Source organism: Manis pentadactyla, chromosome 1 (genome assembly GCF_030020395.1).
Source record: "Manis pentadactyla isolate mManPen7 chromosome 1, mManPen7.hap1, whole genome shotgun sequence".
Classification (NCBI taxonomy): domain Eukaryota; kingdom Metazoa; phylum Chordata; class Mammalia; order Pholidota; family Manidae; genus Manis; species Manis pentadactyla.
In genome coordinates this window covers 220,320,056-220,339,107 of record NC_080019.1, presented here as the reverse complement: position 1 = coordinate 220,339,107, position 19,052 = coordinate 220,320,056, and the positions used below count along the sequence as shown (strand labels likewise).

Genomic DNA, 19,052 nt, shown 5'->3' with positions numbered 1-19,052 from the left:
GATGAAATGGAAAGAGGAAAAAAAAGTCATGTAATAACATTTTGGGTGAAGTATCATATATGGAGATTCAAAAAGTGCTGCAGCTCAAATGACAGGAGCAAAGCTGCTGGGCTTGGGATAACTACGAGGAGGACAAGGAGGAAGACTTTCGGCCCATGGCCAACCCGTGGATGCAGCTGAAGAGGCTGAGAAATATTACTTTGTAAAGAAGGAGACAATGTTCAAATTATTACTCTATAGAATCAATGATCTGAACTATTAGGAGTAAATGTTTCACTATTTGACCTACATTCCCTAATTTTTATACATTCAAGTTGGCCTGAAACATATTTTGAACCTTCTTACTGGGAAAATGAGGTTTTACTTTATATTTGGGGCACCTTCTACTTGCGTTTATAACAGCAGTAAAAACTCAGTAAATGGTAACTTTTTTCACTGGGTAGAGAGTCTACTGGGAGAACTGGTGTGACATTTCCTATATGGTAGGAACTTTTTCACTGAGAAGGACAATCAGAATTCTGAGAACCAGTTTCAGAGTCAGAGCAACAGAATGGGCTGAAACCAGGAGGCCAGGCCAACTTGAGGGCCAGGTGAAGGCCAACAGATCAAACCAGGGGTGGGGTGAGGTCAGGTTACAGCTGTGGAAGCACACACCAGGATTAAAACTAGGAGCCTATCAGATGAAGTGTCTGAGGTTCTTCCCTGCCCAGGGTTCTGTTCCACCTTTTTCTAACACAGATCCCTGCTTTTCTATGAGGGCACCATCCAAATGATTAAGGTGAGGCTAACCTCAAGTCCCCATATCATGGGATGAACGAGTAATTCAGGAATAACTAAAAAAGTCTTCTCTCCCCACAGTCTCTAGCTGTAAGGCATAGGGGAAAAGTGTGCTAGTCTTTGTTTGTTCTGGAGTTACAAATCGGCACTGGGGTATCCCACGCTGGACAAAAGAGTTGGAGACAGACAGACTTCAATGTCTCTCTGAATTACTATAATTTCCACTTTTGCTTAAGCTAGTTTTAATTTTCTAAAATATTCATTTGCCAACAAAAAGGTCCTGTCTCACACTTCGGCTTGCAGGAGAAAGGACAGCTATAATCAGATACCATTAGCCAGCTGACCAACACTGGTCAACAATTGTGGAGCTTATCAACACAGAACTGGCAGCTTGGCGGGGCTCCAGAGGCAAAGACATAGGGAGGCCAGGTATCAGGGATTCCGTCTTGGGGAAACAGATAGTTCCTGCAGTACTCAGGTATCAGACTAGGGTTTTGTGATCAATGAATTGGTTAGGAAGGGGTCTTGGAGAACTGGCATTCAAAGGCCCCAAAAGGAACAGCAGCACAGCTGACTACATCCAACTGAAACAACTGCTTTTCCTAATGGCTGGTGCCAGGCAGTCAGATACAGGGCAGAGCTTAACTTGGACCCAGGAATGTAGCCTTAGGGAGCCCTGTTAAGGAATCCCACAGGACATGAAATTATACCCTGGAATAGTCTCATCAAATATGCACATATGTGCCTATAAGATGCAAATTGGGACACACTGGATGATCAACTAACTGCTGGATAAGTGTTTTGATGACTTTGAGCAGGATTTCACCACCCCTGGAAATAGCACAAGGGAAATATGCCCACCAACTTAGGGAAAAAATATGTGGAAATGGAGTCCTGATATTTAAAGGAATATCAAGTCTTAGGAATCTTTATGAGAAGCTTTGCATTTATCACGAAACTATCACTACTTTCATCACAGAACACTTCATATACTGAATGAATGCCAGACACACCATTAGAATTCTAACATGGGCAATGTATTGTAATTTCCCAAAACTTAGACAGCTGAGCATTGCTCTGAACCATTTGTCATAAACTAAGAGGACAAACTTTAAGACCGGTTTGTCTCCTTCTGCTTTTAGTGAGGTTTGCATTAAAGAAAGGAATATTTCCTTCGTAACTCCTCATACTTTTGTAATTCTACCTTTAGAACCAATTCAGCGCAGTTTAAATATTCATGGAGTACCACATATGTGGCAAGATCCTGCAAAGGAAGTCAAAGATGAAAATACTATGGTCCGGACCCTCAAGGGACTTACGGCCTACCCTTGGTGTTTCCCAAGGAGAGCAAGGGATCATCTTATTTTTTACCTCACAGTGAATCTGCGGTACAGGAATTATGCATCCCTTTCACACATGCTGGTTTCTGTTCTTCATCTTTTATCAGTCTGAATGTCAGAGCTCTTTAGATACCTGATGGTTTTTCTTAGATTTGCATTCATTCCAGTAACAATGTTTTGGGTGTCTATTACATGTCAGGCCTAGTAATAATAGTGCACAACTTGGCCCTGGGGTCCCATGCTCGGAAGGGCCCCACACGTCATCTAATGCTCTGCTGTCTGGTAATTCTTTTTAAACAAGGAGCCCATCTTCATTTTGCACTGGGCTGTACAGATTATAGCCTGGTTCTGTAGCTGGTTCTTCTGGGTACTGGGCTAGGTGGTGGGGACATGGTGGTGAAAAGGGAGACATCCATAGTGGGACAAGAAATAAAAAAATACACAAATTATCATGGAAAGCTCTACATTAATATTCTGAATGAATGGAATTTTTGTTTGAAAGGAAGAGCACCAAATACAGAAAACGAATTCATCATTTACTAGAAATTGGGACGGCATCCCCAACCGATAAGGAACATCTGAGGTTTATTCAAGGTCTCCTTCAAAATCACATGTTTCAGCAGTTGGATGGGGTACACCATGTCCAGGAAAAACAACCCTGATGGAAAACTCCATTACTCATGTTCCCCTCCACACAGAGAAAGAGGGAAGTTTCATGTTCTAGGCAGATTCTCTTGCTTTCTTAACCATAAATGGAAAAAACAGAGGTGAAAAAGAGGGAGAAAGGCAGGCAGTTTGGCGTTTCCTTTCTGTCTGTTCACAGGGTGAGTGCCATGACTTTTGATTTGGTTTTACCATAAGGCATGTGCAGTTTTTCAGGCGGTGGACATAAACTATGTGACATCTAATCTCATGTCCATGTGTGGAGAAAGGAACAGAAAAAGGCCTCTGAAAGTCAGAAGTCATCAAAACTGCTCTAGCATTCATTGAAAAGTGCCCACACTCACTGTTACTTTCTAATTTTGAAAGGTACATGCAATAAAATAATAGTCAACAGCCCACATATATTGAGTGTTCACTAGCACCAACTACTATGCCCCATTCTTTACATAGATTATCTTCTTTTATCCTGAAAACAACCCTATGAAGTAGGCCATAGTTCATCTCCTTTCCCTCTTACAGAGGAGAAACTGAGGTTCAGGGAATCTGGTAACAAAAGTTCCCCAGTTGGGTGTAGAACAGGATTTGAACCCAGGGCTTACATTCTTAACTACAGCCTTTCCATCTGCTGCTGTTGACAATGAGAAATACACCCAGGGGTTAACATTCAGGCATGTTGTTAACATTTCCTTCCTGTACTTCTGCAGAATCTGGGGTTTTGCTTTGTTTTTCCCTTTCTCTTTCCCTTTACATTCCTTTAAAAAGCAGCACAACACAAAACTTTTTATGGTGGAAAATTTCTAGCACTTACAAAAAGTGACAGACTGGCATAATGGACGTCCACATAGCCATCACCCAGTTCCAGCAGTTACCAACATATGGCTAATCTTACCCACTTGCTGTCCTTCTGTATGCATTACTTTGAAGCATACCCAAGCCTTCAAACAACTTCATCTGTAAGTATGCCAATATAAAAGATAAGGACTCTTAAAAATGATAACCCCATTTACCAAAAAAGTGAAACCAATTTCTTAATATCATCAGATATCCAGGTAGTATTGCAATTTCCAGTTGTCTTGTTGAAGTGTTTTTTTTTCCCCCCAGGTTCACTGAATTGAGATCCAAAAAAGGTCTACATTTTACTATTTGTTGATATTTATTTCTCATAGGTCCCTACTATTCTATTAATTTCCCTTTCATTCATCTCTTTCTCTCCTTTCTCTTTCACTTCAATTTATTTGTTGAAGAAACCAGACTATTTTTCCTGTAAAGTCTGTTACCATCTGAGTTTTGCCAGTTATATAAGCAAACTGCTCCTCATTGGCCAGAGCTAGATTGTGTGTTTACTCTGAACCAAGCAATGGCAAGAGGAATAAGCTCATCATGATCAGCCTGGACCACAGCTTCACAAGCAATGTGCGGCTCTAACAGGCAGCAGGTGTTCTGAGATACTGGCCCCCCCTCAGCCCTCAAGGCCTGCAGTGTCACCATCAAGCCCTGAGCAGCCTCATCTACACTTACCTTGGGTGCCATACAAATGTTACCATCTTGTATGTACTCTATGACATGAAAAAAAGATGGGAAGCTCTAGCTTACAGACCCACCAGGATATTCTCGAGTTACATGGAGGGTGCTATTGATCCCTGCACCATCAGGTCTCTCAGGATGAAAGAGGGAGAAAAAGTGGCTCCAGGAAGCAGGGCTAGAGAATGAATAGGAAACCAGAAAACCCATAAGGGAGCAAACACAGACAATATTGTACCAAACAACTATCTTATCTGTATATCACCTCAGCTGCTGCCTTGACGGTTCTGACTTCCCAACAGTCTCCCCCAGGCCACCACTGTAAGGGTGGGAGCATGCACACATCCAGCAGCCAGCGTGAGGCCATGGGCCTGCCCTCTACCAGAGAGCAGATCTGGCCTCCTTGGTGATCACAGAAAGAAGCCTGCACTAAGACCTGCCTTTTGGCCTTTGCCTGTCATCCTCCAAAAGGAACCTGGATGGTAAGTGCTGGACAGCTAAAAAATGACCAAAGGCCTCTTTGAGTGGCTTCCTGTAGCAATGCCAATGTACCTCTGAGTTAGGCTGGCCCTGGTGAAAGTCTTTACACCAATGGGTCTGCAGGTCCCTCTGTCCCACCCTCAGGGGGTGGCTCTTGGAATAAGCATGACATTAACGGGACTAGCGGTTTCAATCATCTCCCAAGTAATCCATTCTGGAGCCTCCTAAAACGTGACAAATGACAGTTTCATAGTCGCTTGTGGCTACGAAATCTCATTGAGACAATTTAACTCTGGCTAAAATTATATCTAAGTTAATAAATATGAACCTAGAAGGCCAAATAAGCTTAAAGACCTCAGTCATCTAAGATGAAAAAAGGAAAATAAATGGTGCATTGTTCTGTTCTTCTGTCCCAAGCTTTATCTCTTGTTAAAAAAATAAATAAAAGCCATGATGATCCCTTTCCAGGTTATCTAAAGTCCAAACATTTTGAGAAGAGATAAAACAAAATTGCTGAAATACACCCAATCATAAATAGGAAAACCACAGTATGAAACAAACAGCATAATGAATGTAAAAAGGAAGAACAATTCTCAGCGATTTTTAAGTCTTGAGATCTTAGTGCATGACAGAAAGACTATATGAAAATTCATCTTTATGATACTTGGATTTTTAACCAATAATGCTCTACATAAACTTATTTAACTATACAAGAAAATTGCATATCATTTTGAGATAACAAATATTTTCTAAGAGACTACAATTTGCTTTCAAGTCTGGCTCTGAAAACATGCAAACCAATTTATACTGTGATAAAATGCAGAATACGCTTCCCCTGATGTTCTCAGGCAAGAACAGTTACAGTGGTTTGAGCATTATGACCCTTAAGAAAGTTATGAAAATTGGACAACTCCACTAATAAATGAAATAAAATGAAAACAGACATAAAATACAAATTTTTGGCTAGTAGAATAGTGTAAATCAAAAGTTACTGGCTAGGGTATGGAAAAGGATTCTTGTTCACTCAATGGCAGTATAAATTGGTATAACACTTTTGGAAATACAAATTCCTTCCAAACAAGGTATTTCTCTTATAGAAATTCTCCTACAAATGTTTTGCATATAAAGATGATCATTGTAACACTGTCTTAGTAAAAACTGGGAACAACCTAAATGTCCAATAATAGGGAACTGGTGAAATTAATTATGCTACATACCTATCACTGAATAAACACAGTTATGAAAATAATGATAGATCAGTATGTAAAATGTTAGAAAGTAAATAAATGCATTTCAAAATAAGATGTATAGGATGACCTCACCTCAGTACAAAAAAATGTTAATGCAATATGAATGTCACTGTATGTCTAGAAAATATCTGATGAATATGTACCACTAATAAGGAACTTTCATTTTTAAGCCATCCATTTCTATTAAATTTGGATTTGCAATTAAATTTTATGAACTTGTTTTACTTTAACGATAGACAACTCTAATACTTTATTTAATAATAGGTTCTCATATGAGCACAAATATTACTATTTATTTGATACTAATCACATCAATAATAACTAATTATCATTAATAAATGGACATACTAGGTAAACGTTTGGAGAAACTCTACTACATACTGGGTGCTGTGACACAAAGTTAAATTGGACAGATCCCTGCTCTCCAGAACTACCTGACACAATAGCATGGATCAAATTTTGTGAGTAATAAGTTTTATAAAATCATATATATCTTTGCTATAAAAAATTTAAATTCAGAATTATGAAACTAAAAGTAGGAACCTCTATCTTCATCCACATTTCCAAGGGGTAACAGTTATTAATGTGTATGTATGTTATGTATTTCCAACACTTCCACTCATGTATAGGAGCACACACACACATTTCTTGCATGTATCTATATCTACTTATCTCTACACACACATACACCCTGTGCTTTGTTTTCATTTTTACCCCAAAATTTATCCCTGAAAATTCTGGGATGCCATGACGTAGAGCTCTATTTCATTCTTTCTACTGACCTCATAGAATTTCATAGTAAGGAGGTACTATCATTTCATTAATTATTCTCCACTGATCTGCTGTTTCAAATAATTTTGCAATGAAAATATTGCACATATGGTAATGTTGCACATATACCGTTCTATGAGAATGTCCCTAAGATGATTTCCTGAAGTGAAAAGGTTTAGTCAAAGAGGGCACATACATATCTTACATTTTGATTGGATACAACTAAACTGTTCTAGAAAAAGATTTTAACAATTTACCAGACTGACTATAATATAATTATTCTGCTTCAAAATCTCCTCCTCTTTTGTCCTTATTTTAAGAACTTCATCTAGATGAGAGAGGAAGAGAACATCCCATTTCTAGGATGCTTTTCCTTTTCTGCCTAATTTAGAAGTCAGGATTTTTTTCTTAAACTGCAGTTTATTGAGTTCCTGTCATGTCCCAGGCATTGATCCAAGCAATCACATGGCATTTTCCCATTTAACCTGACAACAATATTATGAGATATTATGTTGCTATTTTATAGATGAGGAAACTGAGGTTCCAGGGGGTTGGGCATCATGCTGTGGGTCACACAGCCAGTAAGGGATGAGGCACAGGATTATAGCTCGCATCCATCTAACTTCAACATCCTTAGCTCCCAATGGACATGTGCAAGTCACTCAAAGGAAACAGATAAAACTCTTCATCTCATTACAAGGTCTATTAAAACAGACTGATCTGTAAGTAATGAATGAAGCTGCTTTGGCCCAGGAAGGCACTCTGTTTTCCCAGGCTGCTTCCTCTTTTTCCTCACACATCCCTTAAGTTCATGAACTCCCCCCAAACCTTTCCACCTTGCACGTGGCTTGCTGGGGAAGGAGAGCGGTCAAGTGCTGCATTGTGAGTAACTGGCTCTGCTGCTCTCTGAGTAAGAGTATGTCAGTCCCTGCCATGGCGCGGCCCCCTCGCACAGATGAGTGAGCCAAGCCAAGCCAAGCCAGAAGGTGACACAGGACCTTCAACACACAACCAGCCCTTTGGTTCTCTGTTTTCTTCTTTGTAAAACAGATAAAGTTATTCAACAAATTTTCATTTGCTGAACTTCATCAAAATTGATAGCCACTTCCTAAAGAGTACCATTGATTATGGAACCTAATTATATTACTGTTCATTTCAGGGCCATACTATAACTTTAGAAGTGACATTGAAGATTGGGGGAAAAAAAGCAACAGTTATGTTTGGTGAATATGTTGGCTCATAGTTTTACTTTCTGGAAAGACTTTAGATACAGGCATATATTTGTCTCTCTCTCTCTCTCTAGGTATATGTATATATACAGTTTTTGTATATATGTACTCACACACATAATTTACTTATGCACCTAAACATGACCTAATTAGCTCAGAGAAAATAAACCAAAAAAAAAAAAAAAGCCAGGGAAAAAGACAAAAGGATAGAAGAAAACATCATTACATTTGATTTGCTTAGTACACACAATATACAGTAAAAAAAGTGTGGCAAATTTTTGTAAAATTTGTAACCTCCTGTAGTGTATGAGCCTGAAAAAAAATTAAAATGATGCAATCTAGGAGTGAATAAAGGGAACTATTCAGACTCTGGCACCAACACCTCAAAAAAATTCTTTTTTTTTGAAACTCAGAGTTGGCTTGTGAAGTTTATTAAAGGAAAAACACATTCACTAAAAATTCTCATTTCGAAAAAGAATTTGAGAGCAAAATCTTACGAGCTTGGCTGGAACTCTATCTGGCACCAATACCTACAAAGATTAGTACATGAAAACCTTAAGGAAGAAAGAACCCCCTGTTTAAATATGAGTTTAGAGTTAAGATTATATCCTGACCAAATTGTTTCAAATGTAAACATTAATTTCATTTAAAAAATGGTATTAGGCTATTTATTTTAAAATGTACTTTACCTTCAGGAAATATAAGTAATGCACCTAGCATTACTTTTTGTGCTCAGGATTACGATTCTGTCATTATTTGAGGTTGATAATTAGACACAATAACCAGCTCTTGTAACTCAAATGGTCAGGTTCTCTTTATATTGTCTGTGCTTGCAGAATTTTATAAAGCTTGGATGCAGCCAAAGATTTAGGGGGAAAGCAAGCTTTTAATTAAACAGTAATGAAGACCAGAGGAAAAAAAGGTTTTTTGTTTTTGCATTTTTTGGCTCGCGAGAATCCAGGAAAATTCAAGGGGTCCTTCTATCCTTAACTTCAGTGGACAGCAATGACCTGAGATAGGGTCAGAATGATAAGCAACATGCATATAATGCCAAGAAAAAGAAAGCAAAAGGCCTACATGTCTGTCAGCAGTGGTCAAGCAAAACAGGGCACCTTCCAGAGCCGAACCACAGGGCTGGGCACAGGAAACAGTGATCACTTGACAGCCAGAGCTGACAAGAACTGCAGGAACTGCCAGCTTCCCCACCCTGGTCTGGGCACGGGTGGGGACTTGCAGCTGGCTGTGCACAAAAGCTGGGGTCCTCAGGCGAGCCCATTTTCACAGGGTCTAGAGGAAATACCCTGCCCTGTTATCCCAGTGGAATGGGAGACATACATGAGAGAGAGCTCAAAAAGCCCAGATGAATGTGTTCTCAATCAACTTATATCGACTTGGGGCTATTTTCAATAATGAAAAAGAATAAACACACACATACAAATACAATTCAGCTTGCATGGCTTTTTCCCTGTATGAAGTTTCCAAAACTATACGATGCAAATATTCCCTTTGGATAAAGTCCCCCTAATGCTACTTTCTCCTCCTCCAAATTCTTAGTGTCTTCCTAAATAAATCACATGCTACCATCTTCCCAGAAGGTTCCGCATATCTCTCTCTCAGCTGGACATCAATGGCTGCCCTCCACCCCAGCCATTCCCTCCAGAGTCGTTAACTGAGCTTCTTAAAATATAAAGCAAATTCCTTTGTTCATTTAGTCAAAAAATACTTCCAAAGGATAGATAAAGTTCCAGGCCCTGAGGGTGCTACAGTGAGCAAAGCAAAGTGCCTGCACACCTTGGCTAACATTCTAGTTGTGAAGACACAAAATAGCACATAAAAAAGAAAAGTCAATGTCAGGTTGGGACAGGATTACAGAGAAAAATAAATCAGGATAAGAGAATGGTCAGGGGTGGCCTCTGGTTGGGTGACATCTCAAGAAAGCCTTACAGGAAGTTGGGGGAAGAATGCTGTGGATCTCTGAGTGCACACATTCCAGGCAAAGAAAAGTCCAAGGGCAAAAGGCTCTGAGGCTGGGATGTACTTGGTAGGTTTAAGGGACAGCAAGGAGGCCAGTGTCACTGTAGAAGAGTTCCAGAGGGAAGAGCATCAGGATTTGAGACCAGAGGTTGAGTGTGTTCTGTGGGGTAAGGGGTGGAGGAAGCCAGAGAAAGGGGGTGCCAATCACACAGCCTTGTAGGTATGGTGAGGCTGGCTTGTTCTCAGAGTTGGGAAGTCACTGGAAGAATTTGAACATGAGAATAACATGATCTAACTTACATTTAACAAAATCTCTCTGGAGGCTGGGGCTGAGAATCGACTTTGGGGGAAAATGGCATTAGCCATTTAGTATCAGTGTATATATTCATTCCTGCTATGGCTCCAGGGTCTGGCAGAGGGAGAGACTGAGACAGAAAGTCCTAGGAAGGACTTCATGAAGCCAAATGTAGGAAAGGAAGGGCTGAATGCTTTGCAAGCTGAGTCCATTCCATGTAAGGGCTGAGTGGATGGGCTTTGTGTTTAGACAGATCTGAGCTCCAATCTTTGCTCTTGGACAAGTTACCTAACAGCTCTAAACAATTCCCATATCTGCCAAATGGATTTAATAATACCTATGTCATATCATTGTTAGGAGGATTAAATGAAATGGTAAATATAAAGTGTTTAGAAGTGTGTCTGACACAGAAAATGTTCATGAAGTAGAAATAACCATAGCTAACACTTTATAATCCTTACCGTGAGCCAGGCACCCTAGTGAGTCACTTACTTATGTGATCTCCTGTTGCTCCCTCAACAACTCTAAGAAGTAGGCACTATTATCGTCCCCATCTCATTCCCAAGAAAATGATGAACGAAGTGGTCACAAAACTTCCCCATGTCACACAGCTATCAAATGAGGGTGTAGGGGGCTTAAATCCTAGTCAGAGTTTGCATTCATAAATACTAGCACGGGATAACTTTAGGCTTTGAATCAAGTGTGCACAAGGGATCCAAGTTTTTACACTCGAAAAGCTACTAGTTCTCAATTCATATTAGTTTTAACCTTTACACCAAACTTAAAATGTAGATCTTAATTTATCTTTCATAAGGTAAAGAGGCTCAGAGCAATTGAGTAGCTTGGCTCAAGGTCACAAAGCTATTATGTGATAAAACCTTGGTTTTAATCCAGGTCCAGCTGACTACAGCCCATTCTATTTCCCTATTTTATCAAGGCCCTTCTCTCTCTTGGATAATAAGCATCCAAACATTTTAATGAGACAAACTAATTCCTGTAAAAATATTTGCTGGCTACGCTACCCAAGAGACCCATAATGTTTGTAATAACTGGGTCTCCTTAGCAGTTGCAAATCTAAGGGTCATATTAGAGGAGAGCTCACACAGAAGAGAAAGGCAGCAGTCAGTGGGGTCCCATAGCCTTCACGCCTGAGAATCTAGGGCTCTTAGTCATATGGAGTGGGGTTTAGGGTTTAGAGGAAGAAAATGTAATAGTTTCCTGTTGAAGAGACAGAAATAAAACAACTACATAGTTGTAAGCATCTCTGCTTTCATAGAATAAACCAAGAAGACAGCAGCATTAAGATGCCAGAAGTTGTTGATAAAAAGCTGTGCCATGAAACCATGTGGGCACAGCGTCTGCATGCAGTGGTGAGAGGGCCCCTTTCCTGCTCGCTGCACTGTGCTGTAATTCTTAATCTGGGTGACGGGGAGGAAGGGGGAGCCAAGGCTTCTACAGATTTTAGAAGCTCCAAAGGTTAATCATACACATAAAAAATTGAGAACATTGCACACATGAAGAAAAGTGTTTGCCAGGCACTAATCTACCCATCCACTTGTCAATCCATTCATCCTTCCTTCCATCCATATGTCCATCCATCCATCCTACATATACATCTGATGATATTTTCAGTGCTTTTAAATGTCAATACATCTAATTTTCATAACAATCCTCGGAGAATAGCTCTTTAAGAGAGGTACTGTAATTATCCCTATTTTACAACAGCAGAAAAAAACTGGTCTCAGAAAACTCACATGGCTAACAAAAGGGGAGTTAGGATTTGAATTCAGGAAGTTTGAGCATAGAGACTTCAGTTTTAAGCACTAGGCTATTTTTCCACCCAGTATTTGTTGAGTGAAGGAATAAGGGAATAATGATAAGATCCTATATTTATGTACTGTTTACCTTTTAATAAACAAAGCAGCAAGTCAGTGGCAAGAGGCTGAGCAATGGAGTCAGTTAGGGCTCTGTTCAAATTCCAGCACCATGACTTAGTAGCTAATAAGTATATAAAACCAATAAAGTGTGGTTCATGATACTTTCTTATAGAGTTGTTGTAAGGACAAAAATAAGGCACAACTTTTTATAATGCTAAAAATCAAGCAACTTTCCTTTCCAGTATATTGCCTAGAGAAGCTAAGCTTTTGTTTCTAAGTGCAAGAGGCAAATACAGAAATTTTTACCATAGTATTTTGGGACAGTGAAAATTTGGAAACAACCTAAATGCCCATCAACAAGAGATTGGTATACTCATGCAGTGGAATATAGTGGTTAAAATGAATTCAGAGATAAATCCCAAAAGCTTGTTGAGAGAAAAATAAGGTAGCAGAATGTCACATCCTTACATAAATTTTAAAACACCAAAATCATATATGTTGTTTATAGACATATGCAGCAAAATTGTAAAAACATGCCTGGGAATGAAAAAACACAAACTTCAGAGCAGAATTGTCTTTAGGAATAAAGAACAAGTACAGAAGCAGTTTCAACTGATTCTATAAAATTTTATTATATTACAAAAAAGTATGTGAAGCAAACATGGCAAAATGTTAAGATGCCTTAAAACTGAGTGGTGGGTACATAGGTTTTTACTTATGTTAACTTTTATATGTTTGTATACTGAAATTATCCCCAACTTTTTTTTTAAAGAAGATAATGCCAAGTGCCAACCAAGCACAAGGCCTAGCTCACAGAAGCTGTTCAAGATTTAGTAGCTGTTAGTCAAGACAATGATGCTCTATAAAAGCACAAGGAGAAAACAGTTATTCAAGCAACAAGCTTTGAGCAAACAAAAGTCAAGACACTAAAAATGATTAGGACATTAGAAGGAAATGGTACCCTACTATATTTACCATATTTCCTAGTAGAAGTTTATTTCATGGATGCCAGAATCAGTGTTATATATGTACATGTACACACACACACACATGAAATTACACATGGATGCCAAATTTAATTTTCTTTCATCAGAGCTTAATTTCTGCCTCCTTTCCAGGTTGTAAGTCATATGGTCTTGTTTATCAAATTTAGAACTACTTATCTTAGTTTCCATTCAAATCACTCACACTTTTTCAGAGCAACCAAACTGAGCATCACAAATATAATGTTCAGAATCAACATAAGCAGAGGATGAACAGGGAGTGAAGGTGGCCTGCAGCTCTACCAAGACGGAATGAGAAAAACAATCACCGATTTGAAAAGGCAGGAGAGTCTATTCTTAACTTGGTGTTTTTCAAGTTGTGCAACAAAGGTTCAAAAATGATTTTCGAGGATCCCAAGACTGTGATTTTGTTGATCTTAAGTAAGACAATCTTTTAGAAAGTTTATTTATGTCAAGTGTCAGGGTAAAACATCAAGACAGTTTTCCTTCTCAGCTTTTGGGTATCTTAGTGTCTCACTTCCCTGTCATAAAATCCCAGTCTTTGGTTACCATAAAAAGTGGAAGATTAATTTTCTCAGTGATAAGTGGGGTCATATTTCATTTACCAGCCAAGTTTCCCCTCCTTTCTGTATGTGTACTACTATTAAGTGACTCCATGGCTGTTCAATCAGAGTGTAGGATCCAGTTGGGTGATCACTCTGATAGTCAGGCCAGGTTTCAAAGCTAGACTCTCCATCCTTCATACCAAGGCAACCCTTACTCTCCACTTGCTTCTCCTTGGCGCTGCTTTGATCCTACCACCTGGTGGGCAAGCGTTTGCAGAAAATGCTGTGATGTGCTGCCCAGGCTTTTCCTGTCAGCTGTCAGGAGTGTTTGAGCTCATAGCGCTCCCCACTCAACCCCCTCTGGGAACTGTCATTCCTAAAAGAGAGCTGCCTATTTCAAGGTCATTCCACTTTCTCAAGGGCAGCCCACCCCAATGATGGGTCGGTGAAGGTATGGGGAAGACCCAGCCTTCTTGCTCCGACTTGCGACAACTCTCAGTTCCAGAGCTCTCTGTGAGTTTACTGAGGACTATGTTGCATCTGAATTGTAGCCCAATTTCTCCCTCTGCTCAATCCTGCCTTTTTCCTATTTCCTTCTACAAGTGTTGACCTTTAGAGTGCCCTTTCATAAACTTCCCTCTTGTTATTCTCCATTTCAGAGTCTGTGTCCTAAGGAAGCAAATCTGCATCAGCATGCAGGCTGTTCCACAGTAGGACTGCTTTTCCTTGCCCGGAGGCTGAGTGAGTTCTGTGACCAGCTCTGACCAATGACTTGTGACATGAGATACTTAGAGGCTAAGCACTTAATTGTCAGTGCAAAGCCTCAGAGAGCTCTCTTCATTCTCTTTCACAGCAACTGGCAATATTCTGTGAGCCTAAGTGACAGTAATGAGCAGCACGCACAGCCAATCTGTAGTAGTGGGAACCAAAAATAAAACTTTATTTCTTTAAGCTATTAGGATCCTGGGGCTGTTTGTTGCCACAGCAAAACCTGTCCCAACCTGACTAATACACCTGAACCACTGCACCAGCTTCCTAACTTCCCTCCCTTCCTGCTTCTACCATGCCACCCTCTCTCAAACCTAGCAGCCTCACTGCTGCCCAGGATCGCTCTCAATCAGCGTCTCCCCTGCCCCCAAAGTTCTGAAGGAAAACGTCAAACTCTAATCTTAAAGCAAAAGATTACTCAAGTTCAGGTGTTACTCTCAATCCAAATCTGTCTGTAACTATGACCCTGTCTCTCCTTCTCTCCTCAACAGCCTTAAAAAACTCGTTATAATCCTCTGAAATGCCATTTTCTCACTCCTGACATGCCTTTCTGTCTTTCTTTATTGATCCAACTGCTACTTGTCCTTCAGACCTCAGTTACAGAATCATCTCCTCTAGGAAGTTCCTTGGCCCCCTGTCTGATTTACACACCTCCACTGTGTGCCTAGAGCACCCTGGGCAGAGCTCCTCAACAGAATTTCATTTCCTTAACTGCTACTTGACAACAGATTTCTTGAGGGCAGGAGAAATGTCTATTTTGACTTTGTGTTGCTAACACCTTGGCACCTTAACTGGGGCACAGAAAATCCTCGATAATCATTTTAGGTATAAATAAATGGACAAACAAATGAGTCAATAATCCAGTCATTATGTTCTGTAGCAAAGAATCTAGTAAACTGAACACTCATCCTAGAAATGAGTTTATTAATGTCCTAGTGACTAGGTTTTTGATGAGAAATTCTTCCGTATTCCGTCAAGGTCTACTATTCTATGAGTAAATTTTGGACTTTTCTTCCTCTAGTATTTTCTGCTTACTACATTGCTTGTTTTTCTAGTTTAGGGACTGTCAAACTTTCTCTGTAAAGGGCCTGATAGTATTTTTGGCTTTGTGGCCAATATAGTCTTTGTATCAACTACTCAACTTCAAGTAGATGAATCACAACTACTCAATTTTGCCATTGGAGTGCAAAGCAGCCAGTGAAATGCAAATGAAGGAGCAGGGCTGTATACCAATAAAACCTTATTTACAAAAGCAGAAGGCAAGGCCAGTTTTCTCCTACAGGTCATAGTTTGTCAGCCCTCTTTCTAGGCTATATAATTTAGGGGACTGTGGAGGGTGAAGGGTGGGGGCCAGCAAAGTGTACATGGTTTGAAATGCACACAGGTCACTGAATGCTCAATGAGTAATTTGCCTTTTGGGGGACTTGGTCTTCCCCAACCAATGTGGTGGGATGCAAAGTTCAGATGTTTCCAGTTTATGGGTCATCAGAGTCTTGGATATAGAGAGATTGTCTCCTTACAGACCCTAGTATGAACTGCCTGTGACTGCCTAGATTTTTTATATAGGCTTAAAGAAAACGTAGGTCTACTATGTAGAACAGAAATCCAAATATCCAAGGTCCACCCTACACATGCTGCTGTGAGAAATTCCACAGTCTCTCTTAGTGAACACCCTCACATGTAAAGAGAGGAATTCAGTTTCTAGAGAACTAGTCTCACTTATAAAAACAGTAGCAATACCCTTAGCTACCCTTTGTCAAGTACCCTCTGTGGCTTTGGTGTTGAGTCTTACATAATCAAGAGCTTGTGCCAGACAAAGTGCTCAGTGTCATGTACATTATCTCATGAATTTTCACCCTATCCAAAATGCAGGTTTCTACAGTTCTTCCCTCTTACCCAGAGGGAAATGGAGCTCAGAGAAATAAAGCTCCATTTGTAAAGCGATTTGTTTGAGGTCAAATTTGCTCCAGTTTGAGCCTACAGCCTCTCCTGCGTTCTGCACTGCATGCTACCCCTCAGTGCCAGCTGCCTGCCTCATGGGAGCTGACCCAGCCTCTTCTGGTCACTTAAATATCCTGGATTCTGTCCAGGTTGCCTCCTACTGGAGGCAATGACTCCATTCAGGGTTTGCCTTCCAGATGTTGGGGATGAGGGGAAAACTTAATTCCAAGTAATAAACCAAGGGCTTTGTCTGAACATGTCATACTTAATGAAAAGCAAAGTGTGTTGATCCTTATTCAACCACAATCTCCCATCATTTTCCATCTCAATTGTTTGTTAAACCTATCCAGGAAAGATATAAGCAGGAGAGATATATGGCTGATGAATGAGCTTTTAATATTTCACCCCAAATTTAAGGTAAATGTCCCATTGTCTGCTACTTCAGCCAAATTCAAACCTTCACTCAAAGTAAGTCTTTGTTAAAAGCAGCCTCAGCCTGCTTTTTATTTACTCATATTACTACAGAAATGCCTTGTAGCTAGTATCTTAATTATTCATGGTTTTTGGCAAATTAAATCTCTTGCCTCTCCAATGTCTAGAAGTGGAGGAAGTGTTCAATTCCAAAGAAACTATGCCTTCCCAGCTGTGCCAGCCAGGCAATAATGTTGTTGCCAAATTCCTTATGAATAGGTGGGAGATAATATTTCACTTAGAGTATATGAATAAACAAAACACCCCCAGGGGACTGTCAGGTATTTCATGTAATGGATAGCTCCCACCCCACCCTTATTTTATGTCTCCCTAGAGTGACTGAGCCCTGGATTTCCTTACAAATAGAACTATTCAGACTAGAAGAAAAAGACACCTTTTTATCATCAAGATGATGAAAAATTGGCCTCAGTAAAGTTGTAACCCTATGGTGTTTCCAGTTCATACGCCAGAAAGCTGGGCAGAACAATGGAACACTCCCTTCTATGGTTTAGAATTCATAATTATGGGATAGTGATATGGGTGGTCTAATGATGGGCCCCCACCCCCTGAACTCAAATTACTGTGGCAAAATACAAACATACTTGTGCATTTATCTTTGTACTTATCTTGAAGAGTAACTAATAACTTTATTTAAAGAGCCCTACATTTGAGATTCTAATAATGCAGGTGCAGGGACATTGCTGATCGCATCTCGACCGAAGCACTGACCCTGTCTCTCTCTGTTTGATAGATGGGTGGTCTAGGTGGGGACAACCTCACTCCCAGCTTCAGATATGGGTCTGCTCTCCCAATGGCCTAAGCTAATCAATGTAATTCAGTGTTTCTCAACCTTTTTATTCATTATCACCCCATTAAGGAGTCTTTTAGATATTTTTTGTTTGTTAGTCACCACCTGCTCCTGAAAATTCTAAGGCCACAAATACACAATATATCTGTTTACATACTGTATATATATCTGTGCTTCTTCCATAAAAGGAGTAAGATTTTTTTTTTTTGCCTTCCTCCTGTCCCCAAGAATCAATTTTTGCCTCTTGGGGACCACATTAATCCCATTGAGAATGCATGAATTATAATGCCATTCCTTATGCCAATATCAATCATGGCACTGGGTGTACGCACAGACCCTAAGATGACCTATCAGAGTGTAAACTGGTGATTTTGTTTTATGTTTTTTTCTGATGGTAGGTATGAGAAATTCTCTTTCTGGATGGGTCACATGTGGATCAGAGCCCTGGAGCTGCTATCTGCTACCATGCGGGGCAAAAACAGCTGAAAATAAATTCAATAGAATAACAAGACAGGGCTTGAAAAACATCACGGGAACAAGCAAAGAGCCATGATCAAACCATACCTAAAGTTAATTCTATGGCTAGACTTTTCAGTTGTGTCAAAATTCCCTTCTTTTTATTCTATTCATTAATTTGACTTGAATTTACTATTACAATAAATAAATCCCAAATCATAGAGCAGATAACATTTACTGAATGCTTCCTAAACTCCAGGCATTATGCTAAATATCTCACAAGTCAATTAATTCTCTTTTCAACTTCTGTGATTAGTACCATTATATCTCCCATTTTATAAATCTTGAAACCGAAGTAGTAAGATTAAGTAACTTACCATGATCGTACACAGGCAGAAACAGGCCTTCCTCATACTCCTATTTAACTTGATGCTTAAGGTATTAGGCACTTTATTTTTATTCTCTTTGTTTTGTACAATCTAAGTCACTACTTTCTTGATTAATATTTGAAAGGCATTAAAGAAAATGGTGTTTCTTTGCTTACAAGTATCTATGTTGGCAATTAAGAAATCTATGGTTCCCCCAAGTTTTAAAATATTTTACAAAATCTCATTTTTCCAAAGATATAGGAAAGTTTAAACTTAGAGATCATTTTTTACTTATGACTCATTAATCAAAACATGGCCATCATTCTTTTAGATGTTTCTTTTTATCATCATAAAAGGGTACTGGTTCAGTCACCATCCATTTCACAGAACAGAAAACCTACAGTTTAGTAGTTCAGTCCATCAAGTTGCTATTCTCCTTAAAAAATAATTAGTGATCAACCTCAGAAAGAACCCAGGGGGTCTCAGATTCCTGGAACCTTCGCTTTTTAAAATT

General features: G+C 39.6%; 1 protein-coding gene and 1 long non-coding RNA gene across 5 annotated transcripts in view; one reads left to right on the top strand and one right to left on the bottom strand.

Moving 5' to 3' along the window:
• FRMD4B (FERM domain containing 4B) overlaps positions 1–19,052 on the bottom strand; it is a 322,173-nt gene that overhangs the window by 155,103 nt on the left and 148,018 nt on the right. The window lies entirely within an intron of this gene.
• Positions 523–18,083, top strand: LOC118908395 (uncharacterized). 2 transcript variants are annotated; one of them, XR_005023178.2, is made up of 4 exons: positions 523–3,733; positions 4,572–4,783; positions 10,412–10,517; positions 14,386–18,083. It is a non-coding gene; the product is annotated as an uncharacterized LOC118908395 (long non-coding RNA). The 2 variants fall into 2 exon arrangements; XR_008999273.1 differs by having other exon boundaries at positions 10,412–18,083.